Source organism: Perca fluviatilis, chromosome 1, assembly GCF_010015445.1.
Source record: "Perca fluviatilis chromosome 1, GENO_Pfluv_1.0, whole genome shotgun sequence".
Classification (NCBI taxonomy): Eukaryota; Metazoa; Chordata; class Actinopteri; order Perciformes; family Percidae; genus Perca; species Perca fluviatilis.
This window is the reverse complement of record NC_053112.1, coordinates 48,612,119-48,636,932: the sequence shown is the minus strand read 5'-3', so window position 1 is coordinate 48,636,932 and position 24,814 is coordinate 48,612,119. Positions and strand designations below refer to the sequence as shown.

The following is a 24,814-nucleotide window of genomic DNA, read 5'->3' as shown; positions in this document are numbered from 1 at the left end:
TTACAGCTGTAAGTCGCTTGGGGTATGTCTCTATCAGTTTTGCACATCGGAGACTGACATTTTTGCCCATTCTTCCTTGCAAAACAGCTCGAGCTCAGTGAGGTTGGATGGAGAGCGTTTGTGAACAGCAGTTTTCAGTTCTTTCCACAGATTCTCGATTGGATTCAGGTCTGGACTTTGACTTGGTCATTCTAACACCTGGATATGTTTATTTGTGAACCATTCCATTGTAGATTTTGCTTTATGTTTTGGATCATTGTCTTGTTGGAAGACAAATCTCCGTCCCAGTCTCAGGTCTTTTGCAGACTCCATCAGGTTTTCTTCCAGAATGGTCCTGTATTTGGCTCCATCCATCTTCCCATCAATTTTAACCATCTTCCCTGTCCCTGCTGAAGAAAAGCAGGCCCAAACCATGATGCTGCCACCACCATGTTTGACAGTGGGGATGGTGTGTTCAGGGTGATGAGCTGTGTTGCTTTTACGCCAAACATAACGTTTTGCATTGTTGCCAAAAAGTTCGATTTTTGTTTCATCTGACCACAGCACCTTCTTCCACATGTTTGGTGTGTCTCCCAGGTGGCTTTTGGCAAACTTTAAACGACACTTTTTATGGATATCTTTAAGAAATGGCTTTCTTCTTGCCACTCTTCCATAAAGGCCAGATTTGTGCAGTATACGACTGATTGTTGTCCTATGGACAGAGTCTCCCACCTCAGCTGTAGATCTCTGCAGTTCATCCAGAGTGATCATGGGCCTCTTGGCTGCATCTCTGATCAGTCTTCTCATTGTATGAGCTGAAAGTTTAGAGGGACGGCCGGGTCTTCGTAGATTTGTAGTGGTCTGATACTCCTTCCATTTCAATATTATCGCTTGCACAGTGCTCCTTGGGATGTTTAAAGCTTGGGAAATCTTTTGGGTATCCAAATCCGGCTTTAAACTTCTCCACAACAGTATCTCGGACCTGCCTGGTGTGTTCCTTGTTCTTCATGATGCTCTCTGCGCTTTACACGGACCTCTGAGACTATCACAGAGCAGGTGCATTTATACGGAGACTTGATTACACACAGCTGGATTCTATTTATCATCATTAGTCATTTAGGTCAACATTGGATCATTCAGAGATCCTCACTGAACTTCTGGAGAGAGTTTGCTGCACTGAAAGTAAAGGGGCTGAATAATTTTGCACGCCCACTTTTTCAGTTTTTTATTTGTTAAAAAAGTTTGAAATAGCCAATGAATTTCGTTCCACTTCATAATTGGGACCCACTTGTTGTTGATTCTTCACAAAAAATTACAGTTTTATATCTTTATGTTTGAGGCCTGAAATGTGGCAAAAGGTCGAAACGTTCAAGGGGGCCGAATACTTTCGCAAGGCACTGTAAATATGGCTTTTGGCCGTGTAAATATCTAATGTTAGCAAAAGAAAATAAAAATGAATTATACAAACAGCTTTTCATCCATCCACAAGACATTGGCATGTGCTATTTTATTTTATAGAGAATCTTTGGCAAAACCAACTGTGGGAATGTCCCGAAACCCACCACGAAACACTGAAATCAAAGTGTTACAATTTTTTCCTTGGTCAGTGTCATTAAGTCAAGTGTGTGTGTGTGTGTGTGTGTGTGTGTGTGTGTGTGTGTGTGTGTGTGTGTGTGCGTGCGCGCGTGCGTGCGTGTGTGTGTGTTAGGGCTGCACGATATGAGGAAAATATCTATTATTATTTTGACTGATATGATTCATGATATTGGAGGGAATGATCGTTTTTGTATCATTATTGTCATTTTCATTGAAAATTATGAATATTGAAAGAAATGAAAATTATTATAGTGTGATTTTTGCGAGGATCTGTACCAAACAAAGATGTTTTCTTTAGTCTGTAAGATAGGATTTGTAGGCCGGGACGTCTCTGCAGCACTAGTCCATATTGCGTTTTTGATACAATTGCGATTAATTGTGCGGCCCTAGTGTGTGTGTGTGTGTGTGTGTGTGTGTGTGTGTGTGTGTGTGTGTGTGTTTGTGTGTGTGAGTGTGTGTGCTTCAGCTGCAAGTAAACAAAGGCAAATCTGAGCATGCGCCCCTCCCTCACAGAACCACAGACAAGCCTGTAGGAGTCACATATTTATCCTGTATTTTTGTTTATGGTCTCATTTATATTATTATTATATTATGCACTGATATTGTAGGTGGTGGGCGTGTTCATTGTGGTTTGGGCGGAAGTGATAACAGTATATTGGTTTGCTTCACCTGTTCGCCTGGGTTTTTGGGGTTTTGACAGAGGGGGTGAGCCTGGGAGCGAACACTTTCTGTTGGCCGCACTAACCCACTAACACACTTATATGATTCACAAAGTAACTTTACATTTGATAACTGCAGTACTAGTTGTATTTTAGTTAAGTAATAAAATCACTGAAACCGGATCTTCAGCGCTTCACAGTGTGTCCCTAGCGGCAGCATTTTTTTTTGACTGCTTACAGCCGCAACCAAGCCCCCTGGCTCTGCAGCACAGAGACTGTTCATAAGCTAAAAACACAGACAAACACTTATGAAGACATTCAAATGGTATGAACTAGCATACAGTATAAAAGATTTTACAGACACAGTTAAATGTCAAGACATGCAGACACGTTAATAAATTATCCGGCTCAAAAAGAGACACAGTAGGAGACCCCCTCCCCCACATACATACACAGACCTCATTGTGTTTTGCATAATAATAATAATAATAATAAAAGAGAGCAACAGCGGGACTTCATTAAGCCTTGTGGCATTGTTGTTTTTAAAGCCCTCTCTAATGGTGGGACCCTAGTTTTCTCCCAGTGGGTGTCACGCTAGCTGTGAGGCGGTGCTGTCCTTTTAGCAGTGCTAATGAATAGCTTCAGTGTTTGATGGCGGTGAACACAGACATGGGAGGTGTTATTGGCACTTCTTTGGTATCATTAAAACATTATATTTAGCTTTGATTTATGATCAATTTCCTAGATTTCTTTTTCTTTTTAGTGGCTTACCCAGCCTTAGTAAAGGATTTATTAACCACTAATTCACAGGTAATTAGGCTTTACAACCTTTCTAATGGGTGCCTGCAGTATTTAGAAAGTGGCACTAATTAAAGCAGTAGTTCAACATTTTAGGAAATTTCCTTGTTGGCTCAATTGCTGAGAGTTAGACGAGAAGATTGACATCCATCTCATCACACACTCTGCAAGAAAGCCGATAAGTACTTCGGTAACACTTTAGAATAACTACACATAATTCATCATTTATTAAGCATTAGTTAACGATTAGTTAATGGTTTGTTCATGATTACTTATTAATTGTTCATACATAGTTCATCATTAGTAAAGTATTTGTTCACACAATTATAAATGGTTTGTTCATAGTAAATAAGCCTATTAGTTCATGGTTTTTTTCATCATTATTAATTAATTGTTCTTACAGAATTCATCATCAGTAAAGCATTTATTCACATAGTTATAAATGGTTTGGTCATAGTAAATAAGCCTATCTTGAAAAATATGTTTGTAAGTACATGATTTATACTTAACAAATAAGGAAACAACCATTTGGAAATGAAATAATTTTCCCATCATAAACCAGTTACTAACTATTGCTAAATGCTTTGTTCATCATTTGTAAAGCATTGCTCCTATGTTAATTCTCATGAATGAAGCATTTGTGTACACACTCATAAATGGTTTGTTCATAGTAAATAAGGCTCTTGTAAGTTATGTTCATAAATAGAAGTTTGACACTTTCTAAGTATTGGCAAAAACCATTAGTGAATTAAATAATTTTCCCTTTATAAACTCTACAAACTAGTAGTAATTTATTTGTTTATCATTTGGTAAAGCATAGTTCCTACATTCATTCTAATCAGTAAAGCATTTGTAAATGCAGTTAGTAAATGGTTGGTCCATAGTAAGTAAGCCCATGTAAAAGGTTTTATCATTATTATTTTTTTTAATAATTCCTACATGATGCATTAACCATTTGTAAATTAAGTAATTTTACCATTAAACGTAAACGTTGGTGTTATAACTAGGAAGTTAATGATTAACAGACTATCTAGACTTACATTTGTTCATGTCTTAAATAAAATGTTATGATTTAGAAAAAGGCCTAAACTAATAGCTTGGGTGTTAACACATCTGTTACAAATACTTACCAATAATGTAATCCGTGATTAACTCATGAGTTACTACTGGTTAGTTAAGTATACTGTGTGAGCCCATCTAAAGTGAGGACTTTCTATGCTTTACAAACCATTTATAAATGAGTTCCAAAGGCTAACAGAACCTGGACACACACATGTATTGCTCTATCTGGACATGCCTTCAGAAATATAGTTAGTGTTAATACATCTTTAACAAGCACTTACCAACACATCAATTCATGATTAACTCATGAGTTACTAGTGATTAGATGACTACATGGTGTGAGCCCATCTAAAGTAAGGACTTTCTATGCTTTACAGAGCATTTATAAATGAGTTGCAAAGGCTAGCAGATACAACAGAAACACAATTAAAAAAAGTATTTGTAACCGTTATTACGATGTAGTAAGAATGTACATTTATGAAATAGCTCGTTGATATCAGGGTGAATTTGGACCAGAACCAGAAGAAAACTAGATTGTTAAGACCCAGAGAATTGAACATCAATAAAGAGACTAGGAAACCAGGATAAAGTTTGAGAAGTGTATTAATATACACAGAAACATGGCATACACATATACAGATAAAACACAGGAATGAAAAATAACAACTAAAATAATAAAGTGCGCTCATAAAAGAAACCCTTTTCAGTTCTATGATCTCAATTGTTCTTTGATGACAAGAGTTCAGAGATGTTCAACGTGCGAGCCCATATGAGTTTGGTTTCTGTTTGTCCTACCACCATAAAGATGGAATCCAGGGCAATCCGTATAAGTTCTGAGTCTTGATCCTGTAGCTGCCACCCAGCCCACTGAACTGGGAATCTCTAACCCCTGGAAGACTCTGGGATCTGAAGAATCAATGTGATCCAATATCTGTCTCTGGACCGGACCTCCCCGTGATGGCGGCTTCTCAAATCTCCACCTCCTCCATCTGTAGATGAGGTAAAATCAGTTCTCTCTATTACTATTCAGAAATAAAATCAATTGCTTAGGCTACAATGAAAATAATTTTTCAGTTAACCCATATTGAAATATCTAAATCTCTATTCAGTTGTACAACCGTTCTAAAATGTCTTCTCTTAAGTATCAAAAGTATACAAATCCCTTTCAGGTATCAAAAGTACATTTATATTAATAGGTAACCTTTATACAAAAACTACATTTCTAATTCAAGTTTTAAGGAACCTACCTTAGTTACATTAACACTATTCTTAATAAAATTGCATAAATTGCATGTAAACATCTCTCAAATTGTATTATTTTCCCATAACTTAAGCTACAGTGTTGTAATTTAGAGAAATTAAGACATGCGTGCTTATTTATCCCTCCCTGCACAGGTAACAGTAAAAAGAATGCACTAAAAATTAGCCTCTTTAAGTTACTTCACCATAAACTCCAGTTAAACAATTAAACACACAACTTGTACTAAAATTCATTCAACAAATACCCACAGCTAGCAATAGTGTTAAAAGCAACATTACTTTCCATAACCAATAGATAGAATCATTAGCTTTTTCACAGGCAATACGCAGTACTCTGCTAGCCTTTTGTGGCTAATTACCCTATTAGCATATGAATACAGCATCTTAGCTAACCCGTTAGCTTTGTACTATAGGCCATTATCACGCTGATACGTAGTACTTCCGCATTCAGTGATCTTTGTGCACTGCCACTTCCGGTGGATCACTCATCACTCTGGCGAACCTATGATGGACGATTATAAGTTAACTTATACTGCATCCCTGGTAAATTTACCCAAAATAACTTTTTCTGACGTACATCGACTAACTGAACAACACTCCATCACAGCCCGCTCCAAAGTGGACAAGGGATACAGTTTCTTTTTCGAGAACTTCATCTACGACTACGAAGGTGAGTGGCTACTAGCTAGCTAGCTAACATAACATTAGCTAGGTAGGTTAGCTTATGCTAACGTCAGTTTGGCGTCAGCTCAGATGTTCGTATGGTTATAATGTGTTTAACCTACGTTAAATCCAAGTAAAGTAAGATTATTCACCTTTAAATGAGGCTGAGTCAATTCACCCTTTTAATTTGTATTCTGATAGGAAGAACGTTAGCCTCTGTCAGTGTCAGCTAGCTAACGTCAGCATAGGAGTGTCCCTTTTGCTAGAATGAAAAATCCACAGTATATGCATTAATTATTATTTTGTCCACCAGTGTCCAACATCATTGACAGGGCGGTGGCTGTCAGGTCTAGGTGTTACAGGTCGATGAAGAAGCGAGAACAGCCCCATTATTTGAAGGTTATTTTAAGAAGCTAAGGCATAATGGCAAGAAATGTAACCCCTTCCACTGTTGCCTGTTTACATCAAGTCAGTCAACAGCCATGTGATTTGTGACATAATGCACGGTATGCAAATATCAATATATATCATGATAATGTAACTTTGCATTTAAATTCTTTAATATCCTTTTGTTGAATCCAGCAAGTTAATGGTGTAAGGGGTTAACTACTCTACTGCGGTTGCAGATTTCCTAGACTGCGGTTGCAGATTTCCTAGGATTTTTGGTTAATTGTAATGCTCTTTCTTACATTTCTGTATCATTTGCAACAAGATTTTCATTTTAGTTTAACTTTAGCAACTAACATTATTAGTGTTGTCTTTAATGTAGATTGTTTTCCAAGCTGATGCAGCCGAACTTCAAGAAACCTTATGCAGCTGTACAGCAGGCAAGGTTCTGTGCAACCATCTAGTGGCCTTGTTGTTCCAGAGTGCCCATTACAGCATGTTGCAGGTGAGGGCTGTGGTCTGGGATGTTAACATGGGCAGGTTGATTGGAGTGACACTGGTTCTAGAGGTCTACCTTTGATTGTTAACAAGCACATCCTCAATCACATCCCGGTTTGCTTTTCTATCTCTTGTTCTGCAGGTGAGAGCTGTACCACCACCTGTGGCCTGCACAAGCTCTCTGCAAACATGGCATCGACCAAGGGCACAAAGGTAACATTGTAGCCGGGCGCGGAGCTGGCACCCGCATTGAATAGAATTCCAGTCTATTTTTCAGCCGTGGCGTGAGCTGCCCGCGCCCCACCCTTAACCCCACGAGCAGTGTATCCCAAACGCATTCGCCTGGGACACACTGTCGTGCGGATGAGCCGCGTGGCACACGGGGCAGCTGAAAAATAGACTGGAAGTCTATTCAAAGCAGTGCAGCGCGTGGGGCTGCGCAGCTGTACGTCTGGCTACATTGGTTAACATGGGAGTGAATTGGAAGCGGTGCCACTCTGTGTGGCTACCGCGAGCATAGTGTTTACACCATTACAAGCAAGATACTATTACAATCATGGCTACTTGTTAATATCATTCCCAGGGGATCCATGCAGAGCCGGTTCAGGACTTGGTTGTTAGGAGACCAAAGCCATCTGCCAGGAGTGTATGCAAATCAACACTCTATCAAGCATACACAGGTAATGTTACTGTAACTAATATCATACTGTTGGCTGCCGTATAATACATAATTGTATCTTGCCACTTTTATACACATAATTATGTAGCAAATATAACACACAGTAGTGTAACAGCAGTGAGCAATTCTCCAGAAAGACAAGAGATGTGTGGATAATTTAACACTTACTGTTTTTAATTTTACATTTCAGGATCCCTCCCAGACCCGCAAGTCTTGTCTCTTGGGGAAGGACTGAAAAACCTCAGGCCGCAACCACTAATATCCTCAGTGCTGCATGGCTTGTCTCAACTCTCCATGGTCGACTCCAGGTTCGGACCTGTGCCGCGAGGTTCACCCCTGTCCTACCAGTGTCCTCCTGTGGTCAAACGCGGAAATTATGTCCAACACCCAGGTGCACCAACATTCCCTAAACTGCCTTTAGAGGGGTCAACATTTCCCACTACTTTTCCAAACGTTGACCCAAACTCCCAACAGTTTCTCCATTTGGACAGCTTAACTGTGACACACGAGATGGCAGCTGAGAGAGAGGAGCAGACACGTGAGCAGTCTGAGTGCCCATTATGGCAAGCTTTACGCAAGCCTAGAGTGACAGCTAGTAGGTTCTATGAGGTTAGCCATGTGAAAGGGCCGTCTTCTGGTCAGACCCTGGCAGGGCGGATACTTAAGGGAGTACACCAGACTCCCGCCATGAAAAGGGGCCTTGAACGCGAGCCACAGGTGCTGGAACAATATTCAAAACATTTCAATGTAAATGTCTCACGCTGTGGATTTGTTATCCATCCCGATGGTATATGACCCTAGTGCCATTCCGTGTTTTGGGCTTGCTGAAGTTAAGTGCCCAGACATCTCCAGCATTTCTGAGGCAGGACATGTAAAAATTGTGAATGGTCAGGCAAAACTGAAGCAGAATCATAAATACCACTGGCAGGTTCAAGGCCAACTGGCAGTAACTGGATTGAGTTGGTGCGATTTTATAACAGATACTGAGGGAGACTTAACAGTCGAAAGGGTCTGGAGGGATGATGAAATGATAAAAGAGATGAAAAAGAAGGTGGACCTGTACTTCTTTGGTACATATATGAATGTGTATCTTCAGCAGAAAGTGAAATGAACTGAATGAATAAAGGAAATGAATGAATAAAAGATTTTATTAATTCCCTTTTTCTGAGTACATTATTTACATATTTACATTATTTGAATACTTTCAGGATGGACTGACCTTTACAATTGATTATAGATGAATGACTTCTCATTCATTATATACATCTCATTCAATATATACAATGTATTCAGTATACAGTTGAATGCATGTGATCGGGGGAAACACTATTCAACAGGGATGTAGCCTTTTAAATCAAGTGGTCCCTGGAAGTTGGTCATCACACAGCAGACGGTCCACAGCTGGTTGACTGTCCCAGACAAGGTTAGAGGGAGAGTGTGTTCCCAGATGCGATATTCCTTGACTCTGCGTATTGCTCTTTCCACGAGGATTCGAAGTCGGGCGATTGCTTGTGTTTTTAGAGCATCCTCTTTGGTGAACTGCGCTGTGGTTAGAGATGAAATAAGTTCATTTCTATTATTTCAGTGAGTGCCTCAGTACTTTTTTAAACATTTGTCTGCACACCTTAATGATTATCATTTTGGTCACAGTTTTAATTTGAAATGTTCATTCCTTTCATGCCTACCTGTCATCTTGAAGGGTGGTATAATCAGCATTGCCCCACGGTCAGCTAGCAGCTTCTCGATGGTGAAACCCTTGTCTGCCATGCAGCCATCTCCTGGCTCCAGTAAGTCCAGCAGTCCACTTTGTTCAGTCAGCTCTCGGTCAGAGATGGAGCCGGTGAAGAGACTTGACACAAAAGTCACAGCACTACATGGGGCAATCCCAATTAATCCCTTCAAGGTTGTCGTGTTTTATGCGATGAAAACCTCAGACTGGAGAGTGAGGGATGATGGATTCTGGCATCGCACCTCGGTGCAGTCGATGATTACCCGAACATCTGGACTGTACTGCACAAATTTGCTTGGCATGGTGTTCTTGACTTGCTGTTTACTCATCCAGATGGGAAGGGAGCCAAGGAGCAGGTAAAGGTAGTTGGCCGCACCGTTATAACAACACGGGAGACAGTGGACACACTGACCTGAAACATGTCAGCCAGCACCTTCTCTTGCAGGCCTGCAGCAACTCGGCAGCAGAAAAGAAAAAACTCATCAACCAGTTGCAGCCTACGCGTTGGACTGGGAGAAATGGGTTCAAATGTTTGTCCCTTTTTCTGAGCTTTCGACCAATAAACCACCATGGAGGCAGATGGTTGAATTGCCTCCCAGAAGTGACAAAAAACATATCTTGACGTGAATCTTGTGTAAAAAAGGATGTCCTTGTCTGAGACACAAAATCGGTGAAAATGCACTTCACCCACTTTCAGCTGTGACAGCTCTGTTGTCAGCTCCTTGATTTTGTCTTCCAGTTGCTGTATGTGTGCAGCAGCAGCATCCAGTGCACCTGTATGAGAGGAGAGAAAAAATTAAAACATCTGACCCAGATTTTGTCTGTGACTTGCATATTGGAAGTTTTTTGGACCTCTAAAGCTACATGAAATAGCTTTTTATAGCTCAATATTCACCTTTACGTTTAATCAAGTAAGATATAAAATGCAATGTTTGTACTTGTGATGAAGCTGGTAGGTCATCATGAGGAGGTAGTCCAACATTTCAGAACACCGGCAAACACTGACATACCTGGTTTAGGAGCAGAACCGTAATCATGTTCTGTCATCACCACCGAAGCTGCGACCTCCTCCATCGCCTCTTCCTCACATGGTAGGGGCTGCTCCAGAGGAAGGGCTGGACAAACGTCATGGCCTAAGCAAGTTAATGCTCTTTTATAAGCAGACTCCCTTCTTGGCAGTCCCCAGTTGTTCCACTGGAAACGGGAGGGCACAGAACCGATTTGCAGACGCTTGATGCGACCTCGGTTGGTAAAGTTAGCCACGTCAGCTAACGCTAGCCTGCTAGCACTACCTGTAGCGTTAGTGTAGTCTGATTCACTAAAGTGCCGGCTACAAACAAACGTGCTACCTTGTTTTATTTTAAAGTTTGGCCCCTCATCCCGGCGAACCGCTTTAATCCACTTCTTCCTTAGACTCAATTCAGTCGGGAATCCATGGAAACTTAAGTAGGGTTGGCGTTGTTTGTTCGATTTACAAAGTGGAACAGAGCAGTGACATCTAGCCTTCGTTTCAGCCATTGTTGAACTGCGCCGGAAGTGGACATGCACAAAGTTGACAAATCCCGCCCATGAAACCCGGAAGCGTGATAATCCCCTATTAGCACCGTTCTCTTAGCTAATACATCCATGATTAGCACCGATTAGCATGGATGCTAGCGAACCTATTGTTAAGGAATTACTCACCATTTTAATGGAATTCACTGCCTTTAACTCCGTGACGACAGTGGATTCAGACACAGATCTCTTTCGTTCTATTCACAACAAAGCATAGCCAGTATTAGCTAGGATTTAATTCACTAAATGTCGTTCTTTTTCTCTTACCGAGTGAATAACGGCTGCCTACGTTCCGGGTTCCGATGTAGCGCCAAAAGGGACGTGAGGAGACGTAAATCTAGAGATCTGACGTAGCCTAGTTGATAGCTGATTGGTCAGCTCACAGACCCGAGTTCACCCATTGGCTTATTTACAAGCCCATCAAAGCTAAGTGAAAGTTAAATCGTTTTCCACTATTTTCTCCCATATCTCTTACAACTACTTTTGACCATATTTTAATAACTTGGAAAACAAAATGAATGTCTCAAAATAAAATAAAATAATATAGGGGTGTCATTATTGTTAACTTTGATGGGCTTGTAAATAAGCCAATGGGTGAACTTGGGTCTGTGAGTTTACCAATCAGCTATCAACTAGGCTTGTTTGTTGAGCTCTATATTCACGTACCCTCACGTCCCTTTAGGCGCTGCATCGGAACGTCATATAAGCCTGTTGTCATTCACTCGTAAAAAGAAAAAAGAACGACATTTAGTGAATTAAATCCGATCTAATACTGGCTATGCTTTGTTGTGAATAGAACGAAAGAGAGCTGTGCCTGAATCCACTGTCGTCATGGAGTTAAAGGCAGTGAATTCCATTAAAATGGTGAGTAATTCCGTAACATATCGGTTACGCTAGCATCCATACTATCGGTGCTAATCATGGATGTATTAGCTAAGAGAACGGTGCTAATAGTGCAAAGCTAACGGGTTAGCTAAGATGCTGTATTCATATGCTAATAGGGTAATTAGCCACAAAAGGCTAGCGGAGTACTGTATATTTACTGTGAAAAGGCTAATGATTCTATCTATTGGTTATGGAAAGTAATGTTGCTTTTCAACACTACTGCTAGCTGTGGGTATTTGTTGAATGAATTTTAGTACAAGTTGTGTGTTTAATTGTTTAACTGGAGTTTATGGAGAAGTAACTTAAAGAGGCTAATTTTTAGTGCATTCTTTCTACTGTTAGCTGGGCAGGGAGGGATAAATAAGCATGCATGTCTTAATTTCTCTAAATTACAACACTGTAGCTTAAGTTATGGGAAAAAATACAATTTGAGAGATGTTTATTACAGCAATTTATGCAATTATATTAAGAATAGTGTTAATGCTACTAATGTAGGTTCCTTAAAACTTGAATTAGAAATGTATTTTTGTATAAAGGTTACCTATTAATATAAATGTACTTTTGATACCTGAAAGGGAGTTTGTATACTTTTGATACTTAAGAGAAGACATTTTAGAACGGTTGTACAACTGAATAGAGATTTAGATATTTCAATATGGGTTAACTGAAAAATTATTTTCATTGTAGCCTAAGCAATTGATTTTATTTCTGAATAGTAATAGAGAGAACTGATTTTACCTCATCTACAGATGGAGGAGGTGGAGATTTGAGAAGCGCGCAGTCGCGGGAGGTCCGGTCCAGAGACAGATATTGGATCACATTGATTCTTCAGATCCCAGAGTCTTCCAGGGGTTAGAGATTCCCAGTTCAGTGGGCTGGGTGGCAGCTACAGGATCAAGACTCAGAACTTATACAGATTGCCCTGGATTCCATCTTTATGGTGGTAGGACAAACAGAAACCAAACTCATATGGGCCCCAACGTTGAACATCTCTGAACTCTTGTCATCAAAGAACAATTGAGCTCATAGAACTGAAAAGGGTTTCTTTTATGAGCTCACTTTATTATTTTAGTTGTTATTTTTCATTCCTGTGTTTTATCTGTTTATGTGTATGCCATGTTTCTGTGTATATTAATACACTTCTCAAACTTTATCCTGGTTTCCTAGTCTCTTTATTGATGTTCAATTCTCTGGGTCTTAACAATCTAGTTTTCTTCTGGTTCTGGTCCAAATTCACCCTGATATCAACGAGCTATTTCATAAATGTACATTCTTACTACATCGTAATAACGGTTACAAATACTTTTTTTTACTTGTGTTTCTGTTGTATCTGCTAGCCTTTGCAACTCATTTATAAATGCTCTGTAAAGCATAAAAAGTCCTCACTTTAGATGGGCTCACACCATGTAGTCATCTAATCACTAGTAACTCATGAGTTAATCATGAATTGATGTGTTGGTAAGTGCTTGTTAAAGATGTATTAACACTAACTATATTTCTGAAGGCATGTCCAGATAGAGCAATACATGTGTGTGTCCAGGTTCTGTTAGCCTTTGGAACTCATTTATAAATGGTTTGTAAAGCATAGAAAGTCCTCACTTTAGATGGGCTCACACAGTATACTTAACTAACCAGTAGTAACTCATGAGTTAATCACGGATTACATTATTGGTAAGTATTTGTAACAGATGTGTTAACACCCAAGCTATTAGTTTAGGCCTTTTTCTAAATCATAACATTTTATTTAAGACATGAACAAATGTAAGTCTAGATAGTCTGTTAATCATTAACTTCCTAGTTATAAACAACCGTTTACGTTTAATGGAAAAATTACTTAATTTACAAATGGTTAATGCATCATGTAGGAATTATTAAAAAATATACTGATAAACCTTTTACATGGGCTTACTTACTATGGACCAACCATTTACTAACTGCATTTACAAATGCTTTACTGATTAGAATGAATGTAGGAACTATGCTTTACAAATGATAAACAAATAAATTACTACTAGTTTGTAGAGTTTATAAAGGGAAAATTATTTAATTCACTAATGGTTTTTGCAATACTTAGAAAGTGTCAAACTTCTATTCATGAACATAACTTACAAGAGCCTTATTTACTATGAACAAACCATTTATGAGTGTGTACACAAATGCTTCATTCATGAGAATTAACATAGGAGCAATGCTTTACAAATGATGAACAAAGCATTTAGCAATAGTTAGTAACTGGTTTATGATGGGAAAATTATTTCATTTCCAAATGGTTGTTTCATTATTTGTTAAGTATAAATCATGTACTTACAAACATATTTTTCAAGATAGGCTTATTTACTATGACCAAACCATTTATAACTATGTGAATAAATGCTTTACTGATGATGAATTCTGTAAGAACAATTAATTAATAATGATGAAAAAAACCATTAACTAATAGGCTTATTTACTATGAACAAACCATTTATAATTGTGTGAACAAATACTTTACTAATGATGAACTATGTATGAACAATTAATAAGTAATCATGAACAAACCATTAACTAATCGTTAACTAATGCTTAATAAATGATGAATTATGTGTAGTTATTCTAAAGTGTTACCAGTACTTCTCCTTAAATGGTGAACAATTCCTTTAATGTTTATTTAAAGGGCGGACTGCACACACAAGAAACATTTTACTAGTTTATAGCACTAATGTAATCTATTAGCAAACATTACAATAGAAAAGTAAAGGCTCTTATTTAGATTAAGATTATTTATGGGGCATTTCAGGCCTTTATTTATATAGGACAGCTGGAGATATGAAAGGCGAGAATGACATGCAGCAAAGGGCCGCGTCGAACCTGCGGCCGCTGCGTCAAGGAGTAAACCTCTATATATGGGCGCCTGCTCTACCAGGTGAGCTACCCAGGCACCCTGAAAAGTAAGGGCTCTTTTAATTTAATTTAATTTCATTTATACTTTGTATTGATCCCCAGTTGGGGAATTACAATTTACACTGTTAGATATCACTACACACAGACCTGAAATACACACACACACACACACACACACACACACACACACACACACACACACACACACACGTTTAGGAACTATTCATGCACAAATGAGGCACGGTGCCTTGCTCAAGAGCACCTTGACAGTGCCCAGGAGGTGAACTGGCATCCCTCCAGCTACCAATCCACACTCCGTACTTTGGTCCGTACAACATTATTTCACTATTGATGGCACACTATGATAATACTTTCAACCAATCAGCAATCAGTCCTCAGTTGGCAGCATTTTATACTTTACGTCGGTGGCATCACACGCAGATTTGTGTGGTGTAATGTTTGCTGCACATGCTACATAGGCCGATCTATTTTCATGGGAAGCTGTGGCAACAATGCATAAATTACCTAAAAAATATTTATATATTACATCTTCAACAGAAAAAGCTGAACTGCCAGGCTTTAAAGGTACCACATCCAACCATGGCCTCTGTACTGTAGGTGTTATCACCTTTAAGGTTCTTCACGGCCTAGCTCCTGGCTTTATTTCAGACCTCATGAGCCTGTCTGTAGTTTGTCTGTTCCAGAGTCCAGGTTTAAAACTACAGCAGATGAAAACTTTGCAGTGACAGCACCAAAGCTCTGGAACAACGTACCTAAGAAAATAAGTCTGGCTGAATCAGTATAAACTTTAAAATGTCTTCTTAGGGCGCCAAGGTAGCTCACCCGGTGTGCGCCCATACTGTATATACGTGTAGAGGTTCACTACTCGACATAGCGGCCGCGGGTTTGACCCAGACCTGCCGTCCTTTACTGTACGCCATTCCCCCTCTCTTTCCCCTTTTAATGTCTTCAACTGTCTTATAAAAATAAAGGCCTAAAATACCCCAAAAATAATATAAAAAAGGGCTTCTAAAAAACACTTTTATCAGTGATACTCTCCTGATTTCACTTGAGTTTATTACGTGATTTTACTTATGTTATCTGTAAATTTTTTGTGTGTTGTTTTACATTTTAAACCTATTTTATTCTGGTCCAGGTCAATGTTGTTTTTATTTACCTATGAGTTTCATTTTCTTTTCACTAGCCTTGGTTTATAACTTGTTGTCTTCAAAGTCCAAATTAGACTTTTATTTATTTACTCTGAGAAGGCATCATGCTCTACTGACTAAAAGTGAAAAAGTCATGCAACTGTACTTTTCTTTTGCTGATAAACTATGTGTGCTTCATGTGTCTGTTCTGAGATCCAGTGAAGAGTGTTAGGCTAACAGAGCTCCATGCTGCTGTCAGAAGAGCGAGCTGCAGGCAGCTGCAGAAAAGAACTCCCACACGTGGGTCATGTTATTGCCCTGAGGCAAACCAGATGATGGTGTGTGTGTGTGTGTGTGTGTGTGTGTGTGTGTGTGTGTGTGTGTGGGGTGTGTGTGTGTGTGTGTGTGTCACAGGACAAAGGGGGGGATGAAAGGAGTATATTTGATTTGAATACACTGACTTTGGTTATTTGCTTTACTTAAAGCAGCAAGGCTATTCCTTAAAAACAGCTCCACATGTGTGTGTGTGTGTGTGTGTGTGTGTGTGTGTGTGTGTGTGTGTGTGTGTGTGTGTGTGTGTGTGTGTGTGTGTGTGTGTGTGTGTGTGTGCGCGCAGCAGAATTTGGGTCAGCGGTTCTCTGTAAGTTCAGCTGAACCGACTGCCCCATGTTGTGCTGGTTAGAGAAAGAATCTACAAACTCATGGCTTTTTTTCACTCAAGGACAGAAGGTTAGGATTACTTGCATTTTTTTCTCCATGAAATGTTAATGAACCGTCTGTCAGTCAAACACCATCCTGACCACCAGCCTAACCTCTAATCACAGCTTCAGGAGTCTTGCAGTAGCAAAACGCTCAAAATCACCATCAAACAAATCAAACTTCGTCTATAATAGCAGTGCCACTGGACTAAATCATGGTGAGAAACAGGCACCAGCACCGCCCAGCACCAACTTTCCACACTAAAAGGTCAACCGAGAAAAGCCTGGGCTGTTGCCTCTGGGCTACTCCCCTTTAAATTAGTACCAGGACTGTGGATCCAGCCCAGGGAGGAGGTGGGAAATGTCTCCACATAACTTTTGTTTTTGAGATTAAAAGGCTGATAGGGTGGGAGCTTCCAAAAAGGACAGAAAATAGTCTGATTACCAAGATTATACCAGTGCTTGTTATTGTTGAGTCATGGAGGAGATATGAAAGACAAGCAAAGGGTAAACACACAGCGGTAAGTGGATTTAAATGACTTTGGCCCAAGCCTGGCTGTAACTGAGACTGGATAACCAACCAGGCAACATTGCCCTGAGGCCCCAGAACAGACTCCCTGTGAATATGCACCACTAAAGCACAAAATCAACCAAATCTAGGGCTGTGCTCCACTAAAGAAATTCTTAGTCAACTAACATATGATTTTTTTCCCCGACTAATCGACAGATATGTGCGCTTTAAAGCTATAGTTTCTGCTGTCAGCTGTTTGGAAATTCTTCAGCGTGTGTGCAGAAGATAACAAGTTTGCAATATGCAACACCTGCAAGGAAAAAGTAGGGCGTGGAGGGACTACACCAAAAACCAAAATCACATTTATTTTAATTGGATATTGGATGTGAAAAGAACATTGCCAGTGTTTCCACTATGTTGATAGCATAGTGGCGGTGCACCACGGTAAAATTTCCAGCGCCACGGTATCAGAAATAGGGCAGACGCACAACAGGGTTTCCACCATGTACACCGCGCACCACCGCTCCTTCGGCTGTTTATGAAAAGTGATAAAGTCTTAGAGCCGTCTGCTCCACTGAACTCAAGCGAACTGTAATCCGCTCTCTCTCCCCCCTAGGGTGAGCAGAGAAACTGGAACAGTGACAGGACGTCATCACTCGCGAAGTCATGGCAACCAAATAAACAACAGGGCGAGTACTACTTCACTCAATAAGTGATAAACAGCGATGAAAGCCGTGACATGAAATCCGTACTCTCGTAGGTCCTGTGAAATTTGACAGCTACAGTTTATTGGAAAATAGTGTTGGACACATTGACTTTGATGAATTTACTGTTTATCAGACCCCAGATGAGACAAGAAGCTAACGTTAGCTAACGCTGCTGTGACGGTCCCTCTGCCTCGGACTCCCGTTGCAGGAGAACGCTGTATTCCTGACACGCTGTATTAACGTTACTGTTTTAACGTTACTGTTTTAAAACCGTTTTCCAGGTTAGTGGGGGTGCATACCGCTCAAAACCAACATGAAAAACATAGCTGGTAATGTTCGCTCAGCGTTTAGTTTTGTTGTTAAACTGTGTGTAAAATGAGCGGTGACGTTAAATCACCCTACGGTACCGTCTATTTGCTGAATGGTTTCAAGGTAACGGTCGGTAGCTAACATTAGCAGATACACTGACGTCCAATTCCCCCCCTCCCCCCGCCACCGCTGAAAAAAATTCTAGGGGAAACACTGATTGCACTTTAGATGTGTGTGAATTTCCCACACCAGGAGTAATTTATATAGTTCTATTTTATAGTGATCCATTATCTGTTCAAGAAATGTTCTATGCAAAATGTTCTATTAAAGAAAAGATAGAAAATAAATATTTGTGTGTGCTGTAAAGTGGTTAGAAAAAATGAAATCGAAATCGGCTAAAATCGGTATCGGCTGGCCTAACTCAATGAAAATCGGAAATCTGAATCGGCCTAGAAAGTTGTAATAGGTGCATCTCTAAAAAAACAAATGCTTTTTTTTAGCATCAGATCTTTCCTTATAATCATGTTTTGATGCATTCTTCAGTATCAAAAGTAATCCAGTGATTGTTGTTTGTTTCCGTGGTTGCAGAGCAAACAGGAACTGATAGTAGATAATGCAGCATGGCGCAAATGCCAAACTGTAAACAAATAGGCAAAAAAAACGAAGCAAACTCACAGACTCCATGGTTACATCAAAGATCCTCTAAAGATAGCGCATTTCAAGCAGCGCCAACGGTATGAAAAGGTACACAAGAGATGTTATGTGACGATAGTATGTGGATATACCTGTCTTAAAAATGTGTTCAACCTAAATGTAAGGAATGCCCGATGACTGCACTGGTGGAGCTGTCTGTGTCTGTCCTTGTCTTATGTGTGTGTATTTTGTTATTTTATATGAGTTGTGTCATGAAATGATAGTGTATGTTTAGTTTTTGTCTTACAATTTTTATTTTTTATTGTTTATGATGTTATGTGTATTTATTATTGCATTGCCACATTTTCAAGTGAGTTGTAAGGACCTCAGGAAGAATAGCACCTGCAATGCAGGAGCTAAGATACGTAATGACCTCTTCTGAAGAGTCCATCATGTTTTTTTAATCCCCTGTGTCCTCCTTGTTTACTAGCAACTGTGTGTAGGAGGGGTGGGGGCGGTGCACGATCACGGAAGGCTTGTATCATGTGGACAGTTTTGTTGTCATTACTTAGAATTCCCCATTGACAGAAACTACGCACTACAGCTTTAAAACATGTTCATTCAAAATAGAAGTGAGTAAATGATACAAACATATGATATCATATATATCCATAATATTAGCAATTTTCATTTTTGCAGCTCATTTTATCCCAAGGGCCCCCTATGTGGTAAATCTGGCATCGTCTAACCCACACCCTAAATCCTGACATGCGGCAGGGATGAAAGAAGCCATATTGTCCAATTACACTATTAATTTCAATAAGGCTTTTGGCGGATACATAGCTCACCGACATGGTCTGAAAGAACGCATAAAGCGGATTTTCAGTTCAGCTAGCAGAAATAGGAAAAGCAGAGCTCCATTCGGAGGTTTCTGCAGCTAAACCAAGTGTTTGATTTCATGGCCTGCTGCAGGATTACAGCAGACACCAGTGTTGCTCCTGTGAAAGCATTCAGTGTTAACATCCCCCACAGGGACAGTTTACTCTTACACCGGTAACCTGAGTAGCTGCTTGCTTGTCCAGCCGAGATGACATAATTTCTCATAAACCTGGGAAGTTCTTCGCTTTTGCCTTTACTTTAAAAAATACGTTTGTAAAAATCACAGAAAGCCCAGACGTTTAAAGCAGAAAGATCTGAAACATCCCACTAGGACGATAACAAAAAGCGCCTAAATGAAAGCAGACGGCAACAGTAACTGTCTTTTTAAGTCACTGTGGACCAAAAACACTATCAACTTAGTTGGGCCATCCACACCACGAACGATAACTGTAAACATGACTAGAAGTACGAAGATGTGAGCATCCACACTGCTGAGCGACAATGTTCTGCAAACAGCGACGCCAAGCACGCACTGCACGCTCCAGCTGACAATACATACATACAGCAGACGTTCCAACGTACGATTACAGGAATGTCTGTAGTAATATCCTACATATTTGTGAATTTGGGTACATTTTATGAGCCAAAAAAAGTCTGACCGGAGGTCCCCAGGGCGCCAACACTGCTGCCTTCTCCAGCAAACAGCAGGCGCACAGCGCTGCAGAGAGCAACACCACAGTATGATAATTAGAGGTGTGAATCTTCACTGATCTCCCCATTCCATTCGATTACGATTATCATGTCAGCGATTCAATTCGATTCAATATCTCGATGCATCACGATGCGTGAAATACATTTTTCTATTAAAGCCATGTAGGATATTTAATTCATAGCTTTTCAAGCTTCAAAAACAAAACATTCTGCAGTGCTCTTAATACTAAATAACTTGGACACATAAAACTATACAGCACTGAGCACATGGCACTTCCTGAATGTGCAAAAAATAACAGAATATGTAAACAGAAATGTTGTTAGGCCTACATTACATTGTAAACAGAAATAATCGATTATGAGCCGGCCGATTATCGATGCAGCATGTCCACGATGCGATGCAACGATTATTTGATTAATTTCAACACCTCTAATGATAATCACATCTAAAAGATTCACTCTCTGTGGTTTCTGTGACACTAGAAATACTTTTAGGATCGTAGCCCCAACGAAGGGAAAAGTCACAACCACTATATATATATATATATATATATATATATATATATATATATATATATATATATATATATATATATATATTATATGTATATGTATATATATACATATACATATATATATATATATAGATATATATATATATATATATATATATATATATATGTTTGAGGTATATATATATATATATATATATATATATATATATATATATATATATATATATATATATATATATATATATATATATATATATATATATATATATATATATAATGTATTCACCTGTGTAAAAACAAATGTCTCTGCAGTGTCTCTCACCGCCGTGTCATCGTTGTAAACTCAGATGGATTTTGATTGGCTGTCTATAGCTATGTTTCCATCCACACGTTTTTATCCGAATTACGTGATATCGAATGAAAAATGCCGTCATGGAAACAGTAAAAAAATATAGTCTAATATGAAATGCTGTCGGTCTCATTGGATTTTCTCTTGATCGATATAACGGCTTATGCAATAAACGCTGATGGAAACGTTATTTGCCAAATAAATTAATGAATTGCGATTAAGTTTTGTTATTTTATGGTTACAACCCGCAATAAAACGAAGAAGAAGAAGTTTTAGTTAATTTTCCGCCGCGTATTTCCTCTCTGTTGGCACACATACGACAGGCGTCAACAAAAAGATATGGTGCCGGACGAGAGAAGGCGACGGAGACCTTTTTTTTTTTTCTTTTTAATAGAGCAAAATATAACGGCTATTTTAGATAGCAAAAATCTAAGAAATGCCATAATATATCAGGAACTTGTGAAGGAAATGACCAACAAAGGTTAGGACAAGCGCCGTGGGACGTCCTGCGGAGTAAATGGAAGGCGCTCTAACAGCGATACATGTCTCAAAAAAGAGAGTTGTCTCGCAGCGGTGCCGGAGGGAAAATAAAAGGCAAGTTCCACCTTTTGATGAGCTGGATCAGATCCTCGGCCAAAGGCCCATTGGAGCTTACTCACCTTCTAATATTAACAACTACTTTTGTCTAGCAAAACTTTGTTCGCAAACGTTTGCTTGAATGTTGTACGATTCAGTGCGAAAATGAATGCAAACCTCTTAAAATGTCTCAAATCAATTCGATATACCAATTTAATCGCAAAACAGCATGTGACGTCATTACGCACAGGTTTTTATTCACTTTAAAGCCGTTGGATGGAAACACACTTTCACACTCAGCTTTATTCACGTGAGTTTTTTTTACCGAACTTCAGATAATTCGATTGACAAGTGGATGGAAACTTAGCTACTGTTTCAAATTGCTTTGAAAGTGATCCCAACGATATCGTTCTCCAGTGTCGTCGTTGTTATAGTTGTGGTGTGGACTCCACCATCCACTTGAGTTAGGACGATTTTTAAAACTATAGATTTATAGTTATCATTATAGTTATGGTTCTTGGTGTGGACGGCCCTTTTTCTCCCTTGCTGCTGATTCATTTCCACAAAGCAGCGTGTAACATGGCTCTTTGTGCCAGGAATCCTCGGTTTTGCAGTTAAACTAATCCCTCTAACAGATTCCAAAGCAGCTTAAATGAGGAAATTGGCCCCTTTATTACATCGATAAACTTCAACTCACTGCTCGTTTAGAAGGAACAGACAGGGATAAGAACTGAGCTGCAGGAGAGTATGCTGTGTTCTGTCCGGGTTCAGATGGGTATTACATACTCCTGAAGGAAAAACGATCCCCTATCAGTGATCAGTGAAAGGTAATGGGCAGATGCTGCAACGTGTTGTGTTCTTATAACTTAGGGCCCTGAGAGTGGAGTAATACCTGGGAAATAAACAAGTAAGGGACTGTATGCATTTTTGCCGAAGGAAGGATAGCCTGAATTTTTGGGAGAGCAGGGTATTTTATTGATGCATTTATTTTCAGCACAGATTTCTTTTATAATTTAGGTTGGGGTGCATCTTGTAATTATTTATGCTTTGCCTATTTTAGTTATAATTATGAAAGCAATTGTATAACATGTGGGAGGGTCTTGGAATACTTAAAATATAACAGATTTAAAAGATCTCCACACACACACACACACACACACACACACACACACACACACACACACACACACACACACAACCTACTTTTGTACAGTCCCTAAATTGATATAAAACTGGTGTTTTTAGAGACACATGGAAGTCATATTGCCAGGAGAAAATACTTTGAAGTCCCTGTCTAAAATGTGTGTGATGTATAGCCATGCACCTGTATGTAGCCTACTTTTAGGAGAAGCTTTATATTGTCAGAAAATACTGGAGGTTTTTGGGCCTAATAAGTAGCACAGTCTTACCTGACCTTTAACTGAACCTTAAAAAAAAATGCTGCTGCCATGTGCAGGTTCAGCAATGCTTCTGCAGGACTAGTGGAGCCACCATTTAAGCAAGCACCATTAAATAAATAAATACGCTTGCTACAGATAAGGGGGGGTAACTTTCCATCTGTATAACATGCAGAAAACTCCCAAAGCTTCCAGCTTCGTGACCAGGGCCAGCCCGTAGCATAGGCATTATAGGCAAGTGCTGTGGGCACCATCCATCCATATAGGGGCGCCACGGGCACTCCAACAACAGAACTACATAGCCTATATCGGGCCCTATTTTCTGGGTTGCCTGGAGACGCAGCATTGTTTCTTTAATACTGTTTTTTTATTTTTTCAACAACAACATTTTTTGGGGGAAAATACTAATGTTTCGTTCTCTCTGGACCTACGTCAAGACAGTATGTTTCTAAAATAAAAACGACCTTAAAGACATAAAGCTTTCTTTGTGAGTGTATGAACACAATGATTGGGGGTGGAAATGGCTGCGATGCAAAGGGCCACCAGCTAAAATCTTGCCTAGGGCACCAAATTGGTCAGGGCCGGCCCTGTCCACGACTCTCCACACGTAGCTACTGAAAGCAAAACTGAGTTTGGTTTTACGAAAAGTTTCCTCATACCAGACATTTTTATTCATCTGTATGTTGCTGTACATTCTCCTCTATTATATCTGGCTATCAAAACATGTGCTATGATCCATTACATGGAGTGGAATTAGGAATTTTCAGCGTAGTCCCTGCTGAGTCACTATGGATTATAAAATCAGTGTATTCCACTTTCCTACAATTCCAGAACTAACAGTAACATTTGTTTTAGCCAGGTATTCCACTGCGTGCACTATACAGACAGACAAAAGAAAGCCTGCAGAAAACTTTCATCAAAGTTGGAGTCAGTACAAACACAAATGATAGTCAAGAGTCAATTAACCAGTCTACCTCTGCAGAAAGACTACTTTTACTCACCTTAAAGTCGTTTCCTTTTTAGTAGCCTACAGTAAATCGGTGTTGTAGTCTGCTTATGCTCCGCGGGGAAACGTCATGGCCGCTCTGTTGCGTCGTTTTGTTTGGTTTTCGAGGGACAGCACCGAGGAACCTCACTGTCCCCGGACTCGGTCGGTAACATGGTTTAATGTCGGACAGAGATAGGGACAGATTTTAAGAGACAGAGAGACCGGGACTGGGTCTCAGCAGCACCGAGCTGTGACAGACCCAGAGGAGGAGAGCAGCGGTAATATGACGCCTCTGCCTGATTGGCTGAGGAGGTAGGCTATAATGGTAATGACTAGGCTATGTTTACCTTGACTTTTCATTTTGTCATTAACGTCAAATGACGACACTAGAAGTTTTTCATTAGCATTTTTGTGTTGTCACTGTTCATAAGCAATTAGGCTAACTATGATATTAATGCCCTATTATTACAGAGTTGCCACATAGAAAAATATAGATCCTCGGTGGAATCACTAACTAAAACTAGCTAAAGTTAGTTTAGCTAAAACTAGCTGACGTTAAAGTTAGTTTAGCTAAAACTGGCTAAAGTAGCCTTATAATTAATCTATTATTGCGTAGAAAGTTTAATAATAGGTCTGCTGTAGAAATGTTACAGAAATGCACAGTATGTTAAATAGCCTATATAAAGCCTAAATAAAATAATTGTATTATTAAATATGACATAATATTGATATAGGCCTACCTGTTAATTGATGTGGGTTGATGA

General features: G+C 39.5%; 1 protein-coding gene and 1 long non-coding RNA gene across 4 annotated transcripts in view; one reads left to right on the top strand and one right to left on the bottom strand.

Annotated features, from left to right (window-relative positions):
- The window catches only part of LOC120556912 (ras and Rab interactor 2-like), a 92,841-nt gene that overhangs the window by 67,187 nt on the left and 840 nt on the right, over positions 1–24,814 (bottom strand). The window contains exon 1 of one of the 3 annotated variants that reach the window (XM_039796795.1): positions 24,064–24,667. The exons of 1 other annotated variant lie outside the window; for it this stretch is intronic. The gene's annotated coding sequence lies outside the window, so the exon portion shown is untranslated. Of the gene's footprint in view, positions 1–24,063; positions 24,668–24,814 lie in introns of those variants that run through there. One more of the 3 variants, XM_039796778.1, reaches the window with a different exon arrangement.
- Positions 5,800–7,108, top strand: LOC120556942. Its single transcript, XR_005638912.1, has 3 exons — positions 5,800–6,024; positions 6,787–6,909; positions 7,045–7,108. It is a non-coding gene; the product is annotated as an uncharacterized LOC120556942 (long non-coding RNA).